Below are 19,063 nucleotides of genomic sequence, written 5' to 3' on the forward strand. Positions count from 1 at the left end.
ACTAGGTAACTAACACACATAACCGTGCTTATAAGTTCAGCCCAGTGCAGAATAATTTTCTTCCCTCCTTGGTCTAGCCCACCTGAACCTGCTCTTTTCCTATCAGTGTCCTTTGCTTTCACCTAAGAGTTATGACAGAGTCAGCTCGATGGTGATGCATTGAAATTTCAATTTATTTTATATTTATGATTATTATTAATTCCAGTATTTTCTACAGTTTTCAATGGAGACAGTGTTATAATCTATGAATAGCATTTATACTTTTTCTCTTTTTGTACTAGCTTACACTTCCAGTGTTAAATGTTTAATAAAAGTAATGATAGAAGCACCCTTATTTTATTGTTTATTAATTTTAAAGAGAATGTCCCACACGTCACCATGAACTATCATGCTAGTTGTAGTTTTCCACGTTCGGGAACTCCTTTTCTGTTCCATGTTTGCTCCTAGTCCTTATCTCTCCGTGTGATTGCATTTTATCAACCTGCTTTGCCCCCATCTCTTGAGGTGAGCATATGTCTTCTCTTCTTTCACCTATGCATGTGGTGAATGAAATTACTAAATCTTTAATGTTCACTCAAATTTATATGCCTACAATAAACCGCCTTGATCATGGCATGTTACGTGGTTTATCCTTTGCTGGATTTCCTTTGCTGGCATCTTACGTAGGGTTTTGCATCTCAGTTACTGAGTGTGCTTGTCCTCTAACTCTTCTTCTACCTTCCTTCTCTAATTTGTTATCATTTTTAAACTAGCCTTAAGGATCAAGTTAGGGGAGTATCTCATGGTTTTGTAATGTCTGTTGACTATGTACAAGATTAAAATGACTGTTTCTTGCATGTTTGCTGGAACCTGACTGGAAACGATCTAGGTCTGCCATTTTCTTTGTAGGGAGATCTTGAACTACTGACCCACTTTATTTAGTGGTTAAAGGCATCTTCTGGTGCTAATTTACTTAGAAAAAATTCTGATGCATGTTCTAGATTGCTCGAATCTCATCTTTAAATATTGATTATCAGGGCTTGTAGCCTCATGCAAGCCAATTCATCAATCCCAGATTTCCCCAAAGTCAGGCTCTGCAACTCTTCCCGGTACCAAATTCCCTCATTTAAGACTTATTTGCAAAGAAAGAGACAACAGTATGCTATCTACGCAGTTGTGTATCCGCAGCCTTCTTGAGTCCATAATGTGAGGATACAGTCTTCTAATACTTTTTTTGTAATTGTTCTTTTTCTTATTTTTTTTTTCCTTTTTTCACTGCCAATACACCCCCTCCCCCAATCTAGTAGTTTTAAAGTTGTGCTTTTCAGGTTCAAGTCTGTAATCCAGCTGGGCTTCTGTTTGTGCTGCATGTGTGCATCAAAAGAACGTGCTTCTAGAAGCAGAAAGCAGGCAGTGCGACTGTTGGGTGGTTGGCGGGGTAGGGGGAGGGGAGCCGCTGCTCAGAGAGGGCGCCCGAGGGAGGCAGGAGATGCCGGGCTGCCCACCGCAAGCCCACAGACTCCAAGGAGGCGGAACCCGCGTGCGCCATGAGCCTTTTGAGACAGGCCCAAGCCCGCCCAGCCGGGTGCTTGCAGGTTCCACCAGGACTAGGGGAAGCCTAAGGCCAAGGAGGGCAAGGTCTAGAGTCTGGACCTGAGAACTGGTTCTGCCACTTGTGATCGCAGCGCTTATGCTGGAAAGGAGGGCAGGAAGCATATCACAATGTGTGTCCGGACGATGACCCAGAAGGGCGGGAGTTGTGGTCACCCAGGGACTCTGGGTCTGCATATGGAGGCCCCCAGGGTGCAATTCCAGGAGCAGAAGGCAAAGCCACAGAGGCCAAAGTGCACCTCGCTGATGCTTCCCAGGGGCATTGCCCCAAATATGGGGAGCAGTCCCTCCTCTGGGCTAGGGACTTTGTTTCCTCCATTGTCATCCCTGACTGTGAGCAGACTCTAGTCTATGCAGACTAATGAGGAGTTATCAAAATGAGCTCCAAACTCCGGATTTGAGTTAAGGATCATAAATTAACACAGAGAAATACGACTTTAGCAATAAGTGACTGTTTGAAGCCCAAGTTGCCTTAAAACACGGAATTTCAGTCTTTCAGCTCCTCTGCTAATGTAGTAACTAAGAACAGGATCTCATTGGAGCTCAAAGATGTGGGGCACTGGGAATACTCCTGGGTCTGTCTGCTCACGGCTGATTGCCTGATTCCCAGTTTTATTATACAGCTTAAATACAGACCAGAAGAGGAGTTTGGGGCTTGACACCTGACATCTTAACACCAGTTCCTGTTTCTTGAGGAAGGAAGAGGTAAAATAAATCAGCGTTTACTGTTTCCTTCTCCATCCCCGGAAGTCCTGATGAAGACCCTCTCAGGTAAGGACTGACAGGGAGTGGCTTGGTTTACTATTTGACTTTGTCCTTCAGTCACTTTGTTTATGTGCTGCAAGTAAACTATTATGCATTGACAGAAGCATTCTAATTCTTATGCAGAATGACTAGACCTCCTGCAGAATGACTATATTGTGCCTCCCTTGGGCACCCCTGTCTGCACAGCACCCTCCACCCCCAACTGCCCAACAGCCTCTCTCCTGGCATTCTGCTTCTAGAAGTATGTTCTTTTGATGCAGAGATGCAGCACACACAGAATCCCAGCTGGATTACAGACTTGAACCTGAAGACCTTATGCAGAATGACTATTTATGAACCACTAAGCTTAGTATTAAAGCAGGTACTTACTCCTCAGAGAAGGCCCTGGGGGAGGTTGATACGTGCATACCCCAGTGCTCCTGCTGTTCTAGAAGTGCCTGAAATGCCTCTCTGGGAAAGGCCTTCAGATTAGGCTCATGGCCCAGGTGGGAATTCAGGCCTATTTTTCTGTTAGAACATCTCATTTCGCTCTGAAAATGTTATTATCCAGTTTATTCACCAGACATGAGTACAGACATCTCATATTTTCCAAATTAATCCCATTCTCTAATACTAATTTGCCACCAAGAGTATATTCCAAAGTGTTTCCAATAGGCTAGAAAGTCTTTCCAAAGAGGGGAGTCCTGCGCCATGTTGTGCAGTGACAGCAGGGTTGGCATAATATGTTTACCCAGATACCTACCACTTTTTAAAAATTTTCTATTGTGTTTTATTTGAAACTTTACAGAGCAAATTACTTTCTTGTTCAGCCATTTATACACAATTGGTTTGTGACATTGGTGGCAATATTCATGATGTGTCAGTATTCTCTTCTATGCTCTAGTTCCCCGTTTCCATCCGCCATGATTCCTGTTCCATCCTGCCCTCTTTTCTGTGCTTTTGGGCAGGTTTTGCACTTTTGGTCTCATACACACGATTGAACTAAGAAACACTTTCTTCACGTGTGTTATTGTTTGTTTTATAGACCTGTCTAATCTTTGGCTGAAGGGTGAACTTCAGAAGGTACTTTCGACTTTGTTGCTTTCCATAATTCCTGAAATTCCAAGTCTACCACCTGAAGAACTTCCTTTAGTGTTTCATTTAGAACAAGTCTGGTGGCGATGAATTCTCTTAAGCGTCCTTCACCTGAGAATGTCAATATTTTTCCTTTACTCATGAAGGAAATAACAGCCTATAGAATACTGGGTTAATGTTTCTTTTCTTTCGGTGTTGAAAAAATGTTGTTTTCACAGCCTTTTGGCCTCCATGGCTTCTGATGATGAATACGGAGTCATTCCAATTGTTTTTCCTGTGTGAAATGAGTTGTTTTCTCTCTAGCTTCTTTGAAGATACTTTCTTGGTCCTTGTTATTCCACAATTGACCGTGAGGCATTTGGGCGTAAAATTATGTGAGTTTAACTTGTTGGAGTTTGCATAGCTTCTTGAATCTGTAAGTTTATGTCTTTCAACAAATTGGGAAAGTGTTGAGCCAGTATTTCTTCAGATACTTTTTTCTACACCACATATTTTCTCTACACCTTATGGAATTCCAATAAATAAATGTTAGATATTTTTGGATTATTTTGAGGCTCTGTTCATTTTTTTTTCAGATTGGATATTTTCAGTTGAACTGTTTTCATCTCATTGATCCTTTTGTCTGTCAACAGCATTCCGCTGTAGAGCTGATCAAGTGAATTATTTATCTCTATTTTTCTATTTTTCCTGTCTAAAATTTTCATTTGTGAATGGTTTCTATGTATTTTTCTGTTTTTCTAAGGTGTGCCTGTTACTTCTTTGAGCATGGTTAAAGTAGCTTTTTAAAGTTTTTGTCTATGATTCCAAGACTTACAGAAAATGTTGATGTTGTTTGTTTTAGGAATCACTTGACCCAGTTATGTTCAGGTTGCAGGTTCTTTCCCACCTTCTGTATGCTGTGGCTCAGATGTCGGTTCAGATTTTGAAGACTTTGCGGTGATATTTGGATGTAATCTATGGGAGTGTCACCCAGTCTGGGACCTTGTTGGTGTTCTAACCCATAATGCAGTTCTCAAAGGATTGATCTACTTCTTAGGGTCAGAGCAAAGCATATGCAACTATGGGGGGGGGTATGAAAAACAACTTTATGGTATCCCTCTCTTGAGCCGCCTCTTCTCTGTCTCTCTGAGGCTCTCTGATGTCTGAGCAGCTACCTTCCTGGTCCACTGGCAAGAATGTAGGGGCTTTAATCTCTTCATTCTGCTGTGCAATTAAGTGACTGGGTCTGCCTATGAGGCCAAATAACGGTAAGATGGAGAAAATGTAACAGAGATTCCTCTATATTATTTGGTCCTTATATACTTAGGTCAGAGAGAAGGCACACTGTTTCTGGTGATACTTCGAAACAGGTATGGAGAAAAAGGCATTAACAGGTCGATAGCTGCATACTAGGTGTTACGGATTAAATTCTGTCTTCCCAAAATGTATATATCAGCTTGACTAGGCTATGCTTCCCAGTATTGTGCGATTATCCACCATTTTGTCAGCTGATGTGATTTTCCAATGTATTGTAAATCCTACCTCTATGATGTTAATGATCGAGGATTTGAAGCAGTTATGTTAAGGAGGCAGGGCTCAATCTACAAGATTAAGTTGTGTTTTAAGTCCATCTCTTTTGAGATATAAAAGAGAAAAGAGCAGAGAGACAGGGGGACCTCAGTACCACCAAGAAAGAAGTGTCAGGAGCAGTGCATCCTTTGGACCTAGGATCCCTGTGCTGAGAACCTTCTTGTCCAGGGGAAGATTGGTGACAAAGACCTTCCCCTAGGAGTGACGGAGAAAAAAAGCCTTCCCCTGGAATTGGCACCCTGAATTTGGACTTACAGAGCCTCCTGGACTGTGAGGGAATAATTTTCTTTGTTAAAGTCATCCGTTTGTGGTATTTCTGTTACAGGAGCGTTAGATGTCTAAGACACTAGGTACCAGGAGATGTACATTTCCCAGTTCTTTCACTCCCAGGGACACTATGACTAAGTAGCCAATGCCATAAATCCATGCGAGCAGACTATTCTGATTACTGCTTTGACTCTACTGTCTGTTATGGTAACCACACCCATCTTGTCTTTGTTGATTGAGTGCCACCACTTGGCTGCTACCACCATGGGCTCCAGTCAACTGCATTGTAGTTAGGTGTCTTAATTCAGTTAGGGCAGTTCTCACTGTGGACTCTTACTTACATAAAATAGCAACCACAGAAGTCTTCAGTAATGCTGGGGCTTGCTTCCCAAATTTGTACCTCACCGCTATGGTAAAAAGAGAGCCCCCTGGGCACTCCGTGTGTGGGTCTGTGGGTCCAGCCTAATAAATCCATTCTAACATTCCAATTTCCCTCAGCCTTTGGTTACCTTCTCCTACAGTATACAATGGCAGATCTGCCATTTCCACTTGATTTATTGTAGGCCACCACTTAATCCATGCTTCAGTAAACCAACCAAATAAACTATGAGATCCTTTTCTAACCTCTCAAGCTGAAACACTGAATGAAGAATCTATGCTTCCTGGGCCTATATCAATAAACTCAGACTAATCCACCTTTATGTTGCTTGCACCATTATCCCACACCTGGAATAGCCATTCCCACACATATTCACCAGGTTTCTGTATGTATATATTAGAAAAATCAAGCAGTTCTTTAGGAGTTTAGCATACCTTCTCCTGGGTCACACTTTATAGTTCACCTTTGGGGGCTTGTTGGGACTGAAGCCTAGGTATAGGTCTAGAAGCAAAAATGGGTGGTGGCAGTGGGATGTTCAGCCGTGTCTTATAAGGCATCTGCCTAAGGTGATGCCCCAGGCAATGCCCCAGACACCACCCCAGGAGACAACTCAAACAAGACACTTCAGGCACAGCTGGGGTAATCTCATCAGATGGAGGTGGAAGGGATAATTGTTTTACTGGGAAGGGTGCCTTAGCAGGCAAAGTTAGAGAATCTCTTCAGATGGTAGTAAAAGATCTGGTTCTGTTAGGAAGAGCGATTCAACAGAAATTGGAGGTTCATTGTCCCCCGCTTTCTGACTGTCTGCCCATATGTCCTCATCCCAAGTTTCAGGATCCCATTTCTTCCCAATCAATGCCCTCACTCTAACTTCAGACACCATTTGAGGTCGGATATTCAACCGGCGCTTTAATTCAGTCACTCTTATGATAAGAATCTGAGTTTATTTTTGGCAGCATTAGCCTTGTTACTATAAGAAATATGGTTTTCTTTCTGGGCACAGGTGGCAGCTTTCAGATCTTGTATGTGGTGCTTGAGCTTTGAGTCCATTTCTTTCATTCACCAGTGTGGCTAGCAAAAGCAGGACCAACCAAGCAGCTTCCTTATTATTCTTATGCTGACAAAATTATAGAAAAGTATCAAATATATAATCAGGCAGAGCCTTGTCTCTCACAAATATTTGATCCAGTGGTAGTAGTATTTTGCGTATTTCTATTGTCACCTCCACCATGGATTAGCAATAGCCTGTTTACTCCTGGAGACAGTCATCAGTGCCTTTAAGATTAGCCAGACTTGAGAATCAATTCAGAAAACTCATCCTTAAGATTTGGTTCCTCTAGAACCAGTGTAGGTACCAAATGTCTTAGCCTGGGATCTCTAGAGGTGCAAAACTAGTGAAGAGAACATATATATATATACACACACACACACACATATATATGAGTGTGTGTGTATATATATGTGTGTGTGTGTGTGTGTGTATGGAAACCCTAGTCGCATAATGGTTAATAGCTATAGCTGCTAACCAAAAGGTTAGCAGTTCGAATCCACCAGGCGCTCCTTGGGAACTCTGTGGGGCAGTTCTACTCTGTCCTGTAAGGTCACTATGAGTTGGAACTGACTTGACGGCAATGGGTATATATATATATACATACACACACACACGCACACATACATATATATACGCATACATATGTTAGTTGTGGCTGTTAGATGCCATCGATCCTGTGTAAAACAGAATGAAACACTGCCTGATCCTGAACCATCCTCACAATCATTGCTATGTTTGAGCCCATTCTTGCAGCCATTGTGTCAGTTCATGTTGTTGAGCACCTTCCTCTTTTTTTCTGACCCTCAGCTTCTCCAAGCATGATGAGCCTCTCCTGGGACAGGTCCCTCCTGAAAATATGTCCAAGGCACGTGAGACGAAGTCTCGCCATCCTTGCTTCTAAGGTGCATTCTTGGTGTACTTCTTCCCAGATGGATTTGTTTATTCTTCTGGCAGTCCATGGTATATTCAGTATTCTTTGCCAACACCATATTTTAAATGAATCAGTTCTTTGGTTTTCCGTATTCATTGTCTAACTTGCTCAAGCATGTGAGGTGATAGAAAATATCATGGCTTTGCTCAGGCACACCTTAGTCCTCAAAGTGACATCTTTCTTTCTCAACACTTTAAGGAGGTCTTTTGCAATAGATTTGCCCAGTGAAATACATTGTTTGAATTCTTGACTGCTGCTTCTGTGGGCATTGATTATGGATTCAAGTTAAATGAAATGCTTGATGACTTCAGTGTTTTCTCTATTTATCATGGTGTTGCTTACTGGTCCAGTTGTGAGTATTTTTGTTTTCTTTATGTTGAGGTGTAATCCATACTGAAGGGTGTAGTGGTTGCTCTTCATCAGTAACTGCTTCAAGTCCTCTTTACTTTCAGCAAGCAAGGTCGTATCAGCTGCATATCATAGGTTGTTAGTGAATCTTTCTCCAAAACTAATGCCATGTTCTTCTTACAGACCAGCTTCTCAGATTATTTGCTCAGCATACAGATTGAGTAAGTATGGTGAAAGGATACCACCATGACACATAACTTTCTGATTTTAAACCACACAGTATCCCCTTGCCCTACTCAAATGACTGCCTCTTGGTCTATGTACATATTCCGCATGAATACAGTTAAGTGTTCTGGAATTCCCATTCTTTGCTAAGCTATCCATAATTTGTCATGAGCCACACAGTTGAGTGTGCTTGTATAGTAAACAAAAATAGGTAAACATCTTACTGATATTCTCTACTTTCAGCCAAGATCCATCAGACATCAGAAATGATATCCCATGTTCCATGTCTTCCTCTGAATCCAGCTTGAATTTTTGGTAGTTCCCTGTCTGTGCACTGCTGCAACTGTTTTTAAATTATATTCAGCAAAATTTTTCTTGCGTCTGATGTTAATGACATTGCTTGATAATTTCCGCATTGTGTTGGACCACCTCTCTTTGAATGGGCACACATATAGATCTCTTTCAGTCATTTGGTCAGGTAGCTGTCTTCCAAATATATTGGAATAGACAAGTGAGCGCCTTCAGCACTGCATCCGTGTGTTGAAACATCTCATTTGGTACGCCATCAATTCCTGGAGCCGTGTTTTTTGCCAGTGCCTTTTTTCTTCAGTGCAGCTTGGAGTTCTTCCTTCAGTACCATCAGCTCTTGATCCTATGCTACCTTCTGATATGGTTGAACGTTGACCAGTTCTTTTTGGTGTATTGAGTCTGTGTATTCCTTCCATCTTCTTTTGATGTTTCCTGTGTTGTTCGATATTTTGCCCATAGAATCCTTCAGTATTGCACCTAGAGGCTTGAATATTTCCTTCAGTTCTTTCAGCTTGAGAAATGCCAGGTGTTTTCTTCCCTTTTGGTTTTCTAACTCCAGATCTGTTCACATTATATTATCATACTTTGTCTTCTCCAGCTTCCCTTTCAGGTATTCTATTGAGCTCTTTTACTTTATTTTTCCTTCCATTCTCTTTAGCTACTGTACATTCAAGAGCAAGATTCAGAGTCTCTTGTGACATCCTCTTTGGTGTTTGCTTTCTTTCCTGTCTTTCTAATGACTTTTTGTTTTTTTTCATATATGATGTCCTTGCTATCATCCCACAACTACTCTGGTCTTCGATCATTAGTGTGCAGTGCATCAAATCTATTCTTGAGATGCTCTCTAAATTCAGGTTTGATATACTCAAGGGCTTACTTTGACTCATGGACCTGTTTTAATTTTCTTCAGCTTCAACTTGAACGTGAATATGAGCAACTGATCATCTGTTCTGCAGTCAGCCCCTGGCCTGATTCTGACTCATGGTATTGACCTTCTCCATCATCACCTTCCACAAATTTGATTCCTGTCTATTCTGCCTGGAATGGTTCATGAGTATAGTCACCGTTTATGTTCCTGATGAAAGGTATGTGCAATGAATAAGTCATTGGTCTTGCCAAATTCTATCATGTAAGCTTCATTGTCATTTCTATCATCAATACCTTATTTTCCAACTGCTGATTTGTCTGCTTTGTTTTCAACTTCGCATTCTAAATGATTGATCAATGCATCACATTTGATCAGTTTCAAACTGCATAACTTGGTAAAAACCTTCAACTTGTTCATCTTTCACATTCATGATTTGTGTGTAAATTTGAATAATAGTCTTATTAACTGGTCTTCCTGGTAGGCCTGTGGATATTATCCTATTGCTCGTAATGTTGTACTTCAGAAAAGATCTTGAAATGTTCTTTTTATCGATGAATATGATGCCATTCTCTTCAGTATCTCAATCCTGGCATAGTAGGACATATCATTGTCTAGTTTAAAATGTCCAAAACCAAGCTATTTCAGCTAACTAATGCCTTGGATTACTGACCTTTATGCATTCCATTTGATTTTTGATGACTTCCAATTTCCCTAGATTCATACTTCCTTCATTCCACATTCTGATTATTAAAGGATATTTGCATCAGTTTCTTCTCATTATGAGTTATGCCCCATCAGGAAATGTCATTAAAGTGGGATCTACTTTGAGGAGGTAGCTCTTCCCCACTCGTATTTTGAGTGCCTTCCAACCTAAGGGGTTATCCTCTGTCATTCAATCAGACAGTGTTCCAGTACTATTTGGAAGATTTCACTGGCCAGTTTTTTTTAGAAATAGATCACTAGGTCCTTTTTCCTAGTCTGTCTAAATCCAGAGCTCCACTCAAAGCTGTCTACCATGTGTGAACCTGGTGGTATTTGAAATACCGGTGGCATAGCTTCTAACATCACAGCAACATGCAAGCCACCACACTACAACAAACTGACAGAAGAGTGGTGGGAGTTAAAAATGAGAAGAACCAAAAAGAGTGCTTCTTCCATGTCTGCTGATTTAGAGGAACCATGAAAAATTGTCAAGTGAAGAGTGATTCAGAGAAAAACATGGGTAGAGTGTGACCTAATTTCCATAAAAACAAACAAATGAATGTACTTACGTGTGTCCCGGCAAAAAGCAGTGTGTAAAAGGGTACATATGTATCTTTGGACACTGGACACTTTGGGGAGCAGGTACAATATACTTATGAGGGGGTGGCTCTTATTATAACTTCTATATACAAGTCTCTATTGTTAAATATGTTATAAGAATGTAAAACCTTTTAAAGTTAATAACATCATACGTGTATGTGTGTGTATTTGAAACTTTTTTTCTGTTTTGACTGTTTTATATATGTGTTTTTTAGTTATCTAGTGTGGCTATAGCAGAGATACCACAAGTGGATGGCTTTAACAAACAGAAGCTTATTCTCTCACAGTTTAAGAAGCAACAAGTTTGAAGTCAGGGCACCAGCTCTAGGAGAAAGCTTTCTCTCTTTGTGGCTCTGGGGGAAAGTCCTTGTCATCTATCTTCCCCTGGCCTAGGAAGTTCTCAGCCTGTGGACACTGGGTCAAAAAGACCTGCTCCACTCCAGGCACTTCTTCCTTGGTGGTATGAGGTCCCTCTCATTTCTGCTCACTTTTCTCTTTTTATGTCAAAAGAGACTGACTCAAGACTCACCCTAATCCTGTAGATTGTGTCCTCCCTCATTAACCTAACTGCCTCTAATCCTGCCTCATTAACATCACAGAGGTTAGAATTTACAACACATAAGTAATCACATCAGATCACAAAATGCAGGACAACCACACAATACTGGGAATCAGGGTCTGGCCAGGTTGACACACATTTTGGGGGACACTATTCAATCCATAACAATAGAGAAAACACTGTCTTCAATGCCAGATTCAGAGACTTTTATCCATCTGTGAAGGGCAAACACAGAAACTGAACAAAATTCAGACCAGCGAATTATTGCTTGCTCTTGTAACTAATGACTTCTTCTGGTCTCTATGCCTGGAAATGGCCAAAAAGAATTCTGTGAGGATTAATTCAGTTATTGCTCAAACATCTACTGCATTTACATGTCTACAGATAAGGAAGAATGCTGGACACCATGTGTGATTCATTAAGTAACACGGGGACCATTAGACTATTGTTCTCCTTCTCTGATATGCCACTATCACCTTCTCCCCTTGTTGCTCTCCTGAAAAACCCACACTTGTATATTCTAGGCTTTTTTTCAGGATTGAATTTGCAGGAAGTTAAAGATACATCTTTGAAAGATAAAGAAGACTTTGGCCACATTGTCTTTAGACAGTTGAACTTCCCAGCCAACCTCTGTGCAGGATGGGAATTCACAATCCCTCCTACTCAGTACCTCTGAGCAGGACGGGATTTCTGTTTCATTATCAGGAGACTGTGGAATTCACCCCTCTTCAGAAAACTTACTTTCCTTTGCCTCAAACTGTCCCTCTCAGGATCTGTCACGGTCACTCTGAGAAATTCACATGGGCAGCCTGTATGGAAGTGCCCATCCTAGAGGCCCTGCCCTCCCTTCCTTGCTCCATAGGGCTACCTCTGACACTTGGGGTCGCATCTCCCAGGGAGTACACACCTCTGGCACTTCCAGGGATTCCCAGGCCCTGGGATACTGTGGATGGGACTTGGAACTCAATCTGTTTCTTCCCATCCTCACCTTTGGTTATCTGTGTTCTGTCTTCACCAGATTTAGGAGGCCTTGTCTTCTCTTTGCTCGTTTCATCTCAGTCAGGCTTTTCTATTCCAACTCTCTGATCTCAGGACAGATCAGGTTAGACCACAGAAAAGACAAAGACCAAGCAAACATCACTGATCTGTGCAGAAGCTGCTGGGAAGGGATTCGATTCTCATTGGTTTAGGGTTTTATGCCCACTGCTCACCGGCAGGCAGATTCCCCCCAGAGTCTGGCTTCTGTCTGGTACCTTGTACTACAAAGAACTCAGTGACCAGCCCACCTTCACAATCACACCTCCCTTAGAGCTATCTTTGCAGAGGCTCTTTCTCAGACTTCCATGTCCCACTGAAATCCCTTTTCTCTTTCCTTACCAACATTATGCTCATTCTCAGGGCCCTGAGACCTCATCTGCAGATGAGTCTTGTCCTCTTCTCTCCTTGGCAGGGGGAGCTTTTGAGTGGATCTCATGTCTTCGGACAGCTATCCTGGGCCTACTTCCACCATGGTGCTCTAGGGCTGGATCTCTCCACGTAATAGAGGGGGCGTGGAAGGGGCACAAGGCTAAAAGGATGGATCTTCCAGGTGAAGTGGGTTTAAGAAGCCTGAATGAAGTTCTTCCCTGAAGGGTGCATATTTTCAGTCCAGACATCCCGCTTCTCTCAGTCTAAGAGGCCTAGCACGTCTTCAGATGCTTCTCCTTTGACCTTCAGGCCATGCCTGCACCCTCTGCAGCCAGGTCTCCCACATGTGTAGCAGCACCAGTAGGTGTGGCAGTCTCTTCAGCCCTTGTCTCCTCCTCCAGATGCTCCTGGAGATGCCTGGCTCTTCTTGCCAGGACACCAGGATGCTGACCAGGGACTCAGTGTTGGTTAAAGGATGTCGACCAGTGAGTACGTGTCCTCATTTCCTTTGAAGGGTTAGGCTCCTTGCCTGGGCAGAAGACAGCCAAGGTCAGCCGGTGACAGACGGTGACTCCCACACTCACATATCCCCTGGTGGCAGAATGATAGTGATGGGTGGAGAAACATGGCTCCTGAGCACACGTTGAATGGGGCACCGGCCAAAGGCCACGGCTAGGAGTGGACGTCGTGGAGCTGAATGGCGAGCCAGTGAAGGGCCGAAGGATTTCTCCTGTATGTGGCAAACAGGTCATCCGTGTCCCCACGTCCATAAACCATCGGACTGCCGGGGCCCAGGCTGCCAGGATTGCGGCCTTGCCTTCGGAGCCCGGCCACATACGCAGCCTCGCACCGGAGGCGGGGACACGTAGACAGCAAAAATTTGGAAAATGGCAGTGTCTCCTCGATTTCCCCGGCATCGGCCTTTTTGAGCGGCATGCTTTGTTCCCTAGTAGGATAAGGCACTGACAGAGAAAGGCAGGATTATGTGTGCAGGAAAGGTGTGTGCTGAGAGGGTGATGACGTTGAGACCAGGTTGGGATCTTTAGTCCCAGGAAAGGCCCCTGGCAGGTGTGGGTCAATGTTCTCTGCCCATCCGAGTTGGCGGGGGGAGGTTTTCACCAAACAAAGCAGCAGCGGGATTATTCGTCGCCGGAGAGGTTGCATCTGCCCACAAGCTCCACCTGGCCAGGGACCACCCCTACCTATTGCCCATGTCAATCAACAGAAGCTAAGACCTTCCAGAGAGACTACCTGCTATTGTCTACCCACGGGGAAGCGGTCCAGCCAGAAGCCTCCCCCGTTTCATCTCCAGGCTCTCTGTCAGGCCCCTCATACTTGTGATGTGTCTCAGTGGTAGAAGGAAGAGATTTCTCTGAATGAAAACATCCAGAGAGGGGCCATAGATGCTGAGGAACGGCACCTTGCCTACTGACATCCTAGCGTAAGTGGTAAAGAGGTACCTGCCTGCTGTCCCAGTGTGTCGAACGTGTCCACATCAGGGATTGGCTATTGTCAAGTTATTCCCTGGTGCCCTCGATTTTGTGGCCAAAGACACAAGGGCCTGTTGTGTGTCCATGGGTACAATGGAGGGCTCTGCAGAACTGGCCGGTTAGGCTGGACTTCTATTGGCTCAGTGTTTGTGACCCGTCCCCGTCAGAAGTACCGACCAGCCTTCCGGTGGCTGTCTCCGTGGTGATTGGGAAAGAAGCCTTAGGCCCCGCGCTCAGCCTTCACCTGGCCTACGTGGCCTCTTTCCCCTCATCTAGACCGCTGTGTGGATGAAAGAAAGGATGTCGGCCAGTGAGCACGTGTCCTCATTTCCTTTGAAGGGTTAGGCTCCTTGCCTGGGCAGAAGACAGCCAAGGTCAGCCTGAGCCTAGACACCTAGTGACCTGTGACCCTGCAGCTAGTGATAGGTGTTGATTTCCACGCTCAGGTATCCGCAGGTGGCGGATTGAGAGTGGTCAGAGGAGGAGTGTAACTAGAGATCACACACTCAAGAGGGCACGGGTCAAAGGTGTCGGAAAATAGCTGAGGTCGTGGAGCCCTAGCGGAGCCAGTCTAGGGCACAGACCTCCCTCCTGTACTTGGCAAATAGGTGGCACCATCCGCAGAGTATGCCGCCATCCGAAGACTCTGGACTGCTGGGGCCCTGGATGTCCAGATTTCGGCCTTGTCTTTGGAGAAGTGACGCACATGCAGTGTGCCACCGGCGGCTGTGGCCCAGCAGAAGCAAAATCTTGAAAATGCGGGCTTTTTTGACTTTGCCTGTGTTCTCCTTTGGCTGAGTGCCATCCGGTGTTTCCTAGCAGGAGACGGATTCGTGGAGAGAGGCGGATTCCATGTGTGCTGGCAAAGTGTGTGCTGAGATGATGAGTCGCTGGAGACCAGGGTGGACTCTTCAGACCCAGGATAGGCCTCTGGCAGGTATGTGTCAGTGTTTTCTGCCCATGGCACTCAGCCGGGTATTTGAATCCAATGTTATCAGCGGAATTAGTAGTCTCCGGAGAGGCTGCCACATGTCAACAAGATTCACCCAGCCAGGGTTCACCCGTGATGTAGCTCCCCAATCAATCACTACTCCCTAGTCCTTCCAGATAGACTACCAGATCTTCTCTGCCCTTGGGCAACCAGTACAGCCAGAGGCCTTCCCCCTTTGCTCTTTCGTCTCTAGGCACTCTGTCAGGCACTCCAAGCTGGGAAGTGACTGGGGGGGGGAGAAGAAAGAGGTTTCCGAGAAGGAACACATACAGAGAGAGAGGCAAGAGATGCTGAGTGGGGATGTCTTGTGTACTGATATCCTGAGGAAAGTGGGAAAATTGGACCCTGGCCTGCTGTGCCAATGCCCTGAAGCAGTCCGCACCAGGGCTCCCTTGTGCCTGCGTAGCCTTTCCCAGGGTGTGTTCAAATCCTGTGGCCACTAGGTGTCCTGGGTCACAATGGAGGGCCCTGTGTCATCTGCCTGGCGGGCTGGATCTCTGCCATTGGCTGAGTCTTGTCGCCAGGCCCATCATAAGCTGCGCCCACTCTGCCGGTGGGGAGTCTGTCTCCATGGTGATGGCAAAGAAGCCTTAGTCCCGCCCACCTGGCCTAGACTTCACCTACCCGGCCTGCTGACCCTCACTCAGACCTCTGTGTTGATCAAAATGAATGTCCGCCAGTGCGCAGGTGTCAGCGTCTGGGATAAAGGATTCGGGACCTTTTCTGAGGCAGAAGGCCGCCTAGGTCTGCAGGTACCGGGAAGTCTAGTGAGTTGTGACGCTGCTGCCAGTGACAGACGGTGACTCCCACACTCACATATCCCCTGGTGGCAGAATGATAGTGATGGGTGGAGAAACATGGCTCCTGAGCACACGTTGAATGGGACACCGGCCAAAGGCCAGGGCCAGGAGTAGACTTCGTGGAGCTGAATGGCGAGCCAGTGAAGGGCCCAAGGATTTCTCCTGTATGTGGCAAACAGGTCATCCGTGTCCCCACGTCCATAAACCATCGGACTGCCGGGGCCCAGGCTGCCAGGATTGCGGCCTTGCCTTCGGAGCCCGGCCACATACGCAGCCTCGCACCGGAGGCGGGGACACGTAGACAGCAAAAATTTGGAAAATGGCAGTGTCTCCTCGATTTCCCCGGCATCGGCCTTTTTGAGCGGCATGCTTTGTTTCCTAGTAGGATAAGGCACTGACAGAGAAAGGCAGGATTATGTGTGCAGGAAAGGTGTGTGCTGAGAGGGTGATGACGCTGAGACCAGGTTGGGATCTTTAGTCCCAGGAAAGGCCCCTGGCAGGTGTGGGTCAATGTTCTCTGCCCATCCGAGTTGGCGGGGGGAGGTTTTCACCAAACAAAGCAGCAGCGGGATTATTCGTCGCCGGAGAGGTTGCATCTGCCCACAAGCTCCACCTGGCCAGGGACCACCCCTACTGTATTGCCCATGTCAATCAACAGAAGCTAAGACCTTCCTGAGAGACTACCTGCTATTGTCTACCCACGGGGAAGCGGTCCAGCCAGAAGCCTCCCCCGTTTCATCTCCAGGCTCTCTGTCAGGCCCCTCATAATTGTGATGTGTCTCAGTGGTAGAAGGAAGAGATTTCTCTGAATGAAAACATCCAGAGAGGGGCCATAGATGCTGAGGAACGGCACCTTGCCTACTGACATCCTAGCGTAAGTGGTAAAGAGGTACCTGCCTGCTGTCCCAGTGTGTCGAACGTGTCCACATCAGGGATTGGCTATTGTCAAGTTATTCCCTGGTGCCCTCGATTTTGTGGCCAAAGACACAAGGGCCTGTTGTGTGTCCATGGGTACAATGGAGGGCTCTGCAGAACTGGCCGGTTAGGCTGGACTTCTATTGGCTCAGTGTTTGTGACCCGTCCCCGTCAGAAGTACCGACCAGCCTTCCGGTGGCTGTCTCCATGGTGATTGGGAAAGAAGCCTTAGGCCCCGCACTCAGCCTTCACCTGGCCTACCTGGCCTCTTTACCCTCATCTAGACCGCTGTGTGGATGAAAGAAAGGATGTCGGCCAGTGAGAACGTGTCCTCATTTCCTTTGAAGGATTAGGCTCCTTGCCTGGGCAGAAGACAGCCAAGGTCAGCCTGAGCCTAGACACCTAGTGACCTGTGACCCTGCAGCTAGTGATAGGTGTTGATTTCCACGCTCAGGTATCCGCAGGTGGCGGATTGAGAGTGGTCAGAGGAGGAGTGTAACTAGAGATCACACACTCAAGAGGGCACGGGTCAAAGGTGTCGGAAAATAGCTGAGGTCGTGGAGCCCTAGCGGAGCCAGTCTAGGGCACAGACCTCCCTCCTGTACTTGGCAAATAGGTGGCACCGTCCGCAGAGTATGCCGCCATACGAAGACTCTGGACTGTTGGGGCCCTGGATGTCCGGATTTCGGCCTTGTCTTTGGAGAAGTGACGCACATGCAGTGTGCCACCGGCGGCTGTGGCCCAGCAGAAGCAAAATTTTGAAAATGCGGGCTTTTTTGACTTTGCCTGTGTTCTCCTTTGGCTGAGTGCCATCCGGTGTTTGCTAGCAGGAGAAGGATTCGTGGAGAGAGGCGGATTCCATGTGTGCTGGCAAAGTGTGTGCTGAGATGATGAGTCGCTGGAGACCAGGGTGGACTCTTCAGACCCAGGATAGGCCTCTGGCAGGTATGTGTCAATGTTTTCTGCCCATGGCACTCAGCCGGGTATTTGAATCCAATGTTATCAGCGGAATTAGTAGTCTCCGGAGAGGCTGCCACATGTCAACAAGATTCACCCAGCCAAGGTTCACCCGTGATGTAGCTCCCCAATCAATCACTACTCCCTAGTCCTTCCAGATAGACTACCAGATCTTCTGTGCCCATGGGCAACCAGTACAGCCAGAGGCCTTCCCCCTTTGCTCTTTCGTCTCTAGACACTCTGTCAGGCACTCCAAGCTGCGAAGTGACTCAGGGGGAGAAGGAAGAGATTTCCGAGAAGGAACACATACAGAGAGAGAGGCAAGAGATGCTGAGTGGGGATGTCTTGCGTACTGATATCCTGAGGAAAGTGGGAAAATTGGACCCTGGCCTGCTGTGCCAATGCCCTGAAGCAGTCCGCACCAGGGGCTCCCTTGTGCCTGCGTAGCCTTTCCCAGGGTGTGCTCAAATCCTGTGGCCACTAGGTGTCTTGGGTCACAATGGAGGGCCCTGTGTCATCTGCCTGGCGGGCTGGATCTCTGCCATTGGCTGAGTCTTGTCGCCAGGCCCATCATAAGATGCGCCCACTCTGCCGGTGGGGAGACTGTCTCCATGGTGATGGCAAAGAAGCCTTAGTCCCGCCCACCTGGCCTTGACTTCACCTACCCGGCCTGCTGACCCTCACTCAGACCTCTGTGTTGATCAAAATGAATGTCCGCCAGTGCGCAGGTGTCAGCGTCTGGGATAAAGGATTCGGGACCTTTTCTGAGGCAGAAGGCCGCCTAGGTCTGCAGGTACCGGGAAGTCTAGTGAGTTGTGACGCTGCTGCCAGTGACAGACGGTGACTCCCACACTCACATATCCCCTGGTGGCAGAATGATAGTGATGGGTGGAGAAACATGGCTCCTGAGCACACGTTGAATGGGGCACCGGCCAAAGGCCAGGGCCAGGAGTGGACGTCGTGCAGCTGAATGGCGAGCCAGTGAAGGGCCGAAGGATTTCTCCTGTATGTGGCAAACAGGTCATCCGTGTCTCCATGTCCATAAACCATTGGACTGCCGGGGCCCAGGCTGCCAGGATTTCGGCCTTGCCTTCGGAGCCCGGCCACATACGCAGCCTTGCACCGGAGGCGGGGACACGTAGACAGCAAAAATTTGGAAAATGGCAGTGTCTCCTCGATTTCCCCGGCATCGGCCTTTTTGAGCGGCATGCTTTGTTTCCTAGTAGGATAAGGCACTGACGGAGAAAGGCAGGATTATGTGTGCAG

At 46.3% G+C, this 19,063-nt stretch overlaps 1 long non-coding RNA gene across 1 annotated transcript in view; it reads left to right on the top strand.

Moving 5' to 3' along the window:
* Window positions 1–18,519, top strand: part of LOC135229539 (uncharacterized) — a 448,157-nt gene extending 429,638 nt beyond the window's left edge. The window contains exons 8-11 of the long non-coding RNA XR_010320220.1: window positions 2,214–2,361; window positions 9,419–9,593; window positions 14,954–15,071; window positions 17,668–18,519. This is a non-coding gene — a long non-coding RNA (uncharacterized LOC135229539). The remainder of the gene's footprint in view (window positions 1–2,213; window positions 2,362–9,418; window positions 9,594–14,953; window positions 15,072–17,667) is intronic.
* The last annotated feature ends 544 nt before the right edge of the window (window positions 18,520–19,063 follow it).

Source organism: Loxodonta africana, unplaced genomic scaffold (assembly GCF_030014295.1).
Source record: "Loxodonta africana isolate mLoxAfr1 unplaced genomic scaffold, mLoxAfr1.hap2 scaffold_35, whole genome shotgun sequence".
In the NCBI taxonomy this organism is placed as follows: domain Eukaryota; kingdom Metazoa; phylum Chordata; class Mammalia; order Proboscidea; family Elephantidae; genus Loxodonta; species Loxodonta africana.